The following is a 3,506-nucleotide window of genomic DNA, read 5'->3' as shown; positions in this document are numbered from 1 at the left end:
GAGGGCATCCAGCCAGGGCTGTGTGGGCGGGGAGACAAAGCTGGCTTCCTGGCTCCCATAGCGTGGCCCCATCTCTGTCCCTCTCTGGAGTGGGTCATGGTCTCGTGGTGTGCAGGAGCCAGCCTGGACCTTGGTGTTGGCCAGACTCTCACTCTGCTCTGTGACCTTGGCATGCCTGTCGACCTCTCCTACTGTCCTTGTTCATGGGAGACGATGGTTTCCACGTGGGTGGAGCGCGCGTTGTGCCCTCCCGGGCTGCAGCAGGCCCCATCCTGTGCGCAACAGCAGCTGGGCCTCGGCGGCCATGTCAGCCCTTCCTGCCGCAGCTGGAGCTCCCAGGAGGGCCGGAAGCGGATGTTTTCCTGGTGCTTGGTGTAAACAGCAAACACCCCTCTGGAGCCTCGAGCACCTGCCTGGCCCTTTCTGGTTCACTGCTCCTGGTCCTGGCATAGCCCCAGGGAGGCCTGCAGCTTGGGTTGCACTCCAGCACTGCCACCAGCCTCCTGAGGGGACAGAGGCAGTGGAGGGAGTGTGTGTGCGTAGTTTGTAATGTGTATGTATGTGTATGTCTGCATGGTTATGTATGTGTGTGTGTGTTTACGTATGAGAGTGTGTGTGTGTGGTGTGTGTGTATAAGGGTGTGTATGTATTATGCATTGGAAGGAAGGTTGGGCAATCTACTGCCGTAGTGATACTGCCTTGGAAACCCAAGGAGGAGTCATTATGAGTTGGGTCCGACTCGATGGCACATAACAACAACATCAACAACGTGTTATGCATGTGTGAGTATGTATGGTACACATTATGTGTGCATGTGTACACATGGGAGTGATTGTGTGCGTGTGTGTGGCTGGGCTGGCCCATGGCCCGCCTGCTCTGGGAAGCTGTGATTCACTCACAGCACTGGCTACCTCTTCCTTCCCACACAGGCTGATGCAGGTGGGACAAGGCCAGCGTTGAGATGGAGCAGGCGTTTCCAAAGGGCAGTGCACAGAGGGGACTAGAAGCCAAAGCTGGCGGAGCAGACTGACGGTCCTTGAGCTGGACGGTGTGGGCCCTGCCATCAGCCTCTGGCCTCTCAGGCCCTGCTGCCCTCCCTGCTCCTGGTCCCCTTGTAGGGGGCCAGGAAGGCAGCTGCAGCTTGTACTCATGCCCACCACTCCTCTGTTGTGTTAGTATCGCCCATGCCGCCTCTCAAACTCCAATCTTGGGGCTTTCAAAAACTTCAGAAGCTATGTCCTCAGTGGTTGGGGTCCCATTATGTCATTATGAGCTGAACACAGTGTCACTGTTGTGAGGCAATGCTAGGTGGCTCCCCACAGTCACTGCCTCTGTACTGAATGGGGACACATTAGGGAAGGTGCTCAAAAGCGGACTCTTGGGCACTATTGTTGCTGGGTGCCACTGAGTCAGGTTGGACTAGTAACGAGTCCACAAACAGCAGCCTGAAGCACTGCCTGGTCCTGCAGCCTCTGCACAATGGTTGCACGTTTGAGCCCATCACTGCAGCCACATGTTAATCCATCCCGTTGAAGGTCTTCCTCTTTTTAATCTGATCTTCTGCTTTACCGCGCATGATGTCCTTCTCCAGGGAATGGTCCCTTCTGACAACATGACCGAAGTACGAGAGGCAAAGTCTAGCCATTTTCGCTTCCAAGGAGCATTCCAACTGCGCTGTTTCCAGAACAGACTGGTTCGTTCCACTGGCAGTCCACGGTACAGTCAATATTCTTCACCAGCAGCGTCATGTAAAGGCATTGGGGTGTTTTGAACTGTCATTTCTGAACAGGGTGTGCGTTTTGGCCTTGGGTATCTCAGGAGTGTCTTTGACGGGAGGTCGTGACATCACTGATGGTTCTGGACCTAGTGTCTGCTTGTTCCTGAGGACAGGCTGACCACATAGCCACCTGAGAGGGACACATCCTTAATCGGATTCCATTTTGTACCAACGCTCCCTTAATGAGGGTTAATGACATTAATTACTGTCCCCTTCACTTAAAAACACGCTCAAGAGGAGCTAATTGTCACCTAATGGCCCAGGAATAGTGTAGGTCCCAGCAGAACTCCAAGGTGGTGACACTGGGTGTGTGTCCCTTCCTCCTGGCCCTGTCGTCTGTCCGTCCTGCTGCACACTCCTTCTCACTCGCCTTTCCTCCCACTGGGCTCCCTCTTCCGATCTCCAAGTCTGTTAGAAATGGGGGTTTCAGGGCATCGCTGCATTACTTTCCTGGGCGGTCTGGGTTCTAAGCATGGAGGGCAACAGGTTCACAGATTGACAGTCTGCCCTGTGGATGAAGATGTGAACACGTGGCCCAGGGATGAGCTTCTCTTTTGGGGGTAACCTAGCAATATCTACCCATGTTAAAAACGCACAAGTGATGTTCTTGTGAGGTGCCATGGAGTCGGCTCTGACCCACAGCGACCCCGTGTGGAACAGAACAAGTCACTCCCCAGTCCTTCCTCACCCTCACGATCCCTGCTATGCTCGAGCCCAGTGTCGCAGCTACTGCGTCAATCATCTCACTGACGGTCTCCCCCTTTCCACCGACCCTCCACTTCACCAAGCATGAGATCCTTCTCCAAGGACCGGTCCCTTCTGACAACATGACTGTATTGATTACCCAGTACCACTCTAACAGAAACACACCACAAATGGGATGGCTTGAACAAACAGGAGTTTATTCTCTTACAATTCTTGAGACTTTAAGTCTAAGTTCAAAGTGCCAAGCTCTAAGTGCTGGGTGAAAACCCCTCAACCTTGGGCTTCAACTCTGCCTCTTGTTCTCAGCCCACTGAAGCTGGAGGCTTTTCTTCACTCAGACAGCTGCTGGCTGCTGAGGCTGAAAAGCCCAAGGTCAACAAGTAAAAAAGCACAGTCCCAATGTTACCAAACAATACAGAAGGCCACTAATTCAAGTCCAGAAGAAGTCCCAAGATTGGCAGGGCATGGCAGGCTATGTGTAGGGTTCAAGCGTGCCATAAGCTAGAGACCATTCCCAAAGCTGCTTCTTATATACTGGAAGCAGACCACATCCCTAAAGCAGCTACTCAGCTGCTCGTGGTAGATCCCACCATGGAGTTGATTGCCAGTCTCATCATGGGGAGTAACTACCACCAGCTGCCCAACCACTCAACCATGCCCAGCCAAGTTGACATACAACCTTTATCACAATAACCAAAGTAGGTGAGAAGTCTGGCCATTCTTGCTTCCGATGAGCATTCCAGCTGCACTTTTCCCAGTCCGTTTCAGCTCATTAATGTCAATCTTTATCCATTCCATTTCATTTTTGACAACTTCCAATTGTCCTAGATTCATACGTCATACATTCCATGTTCTGATTATTAATGTTTGCAGTGGTTTCTTCTCCTTTTGAGTCATGCCCCATTAGCACATGAAGGTCCTGAAAGCTTTACTCCATCCACGTCATTAAGGTCGATTCTACTTTGGGGAGACAGCTCTTCCCCAGTTGTATTTTTGCCTTCCAACCTGAGTAGGGCATCTTCCA

Source organism: Orycteropus afer, unplaced genomic scaffold (assembly GCF_000298275.1).
Source record: "Orycteropus afer afer isolate SDZICR_OR568_19922 unplaced genomic scaffold, OryAfe1.0 scaffold00006, whole genome shotgun sequence".
Lineage (NCBI taxonomy): Eukaryota > Metazoa > Chordata > Mammalia > Tubulidentata > Orycteropodidae > Orycteropus > Orycteropus afer.
This window is presented reverse-complemented; position numbering follows the sequence as displayed.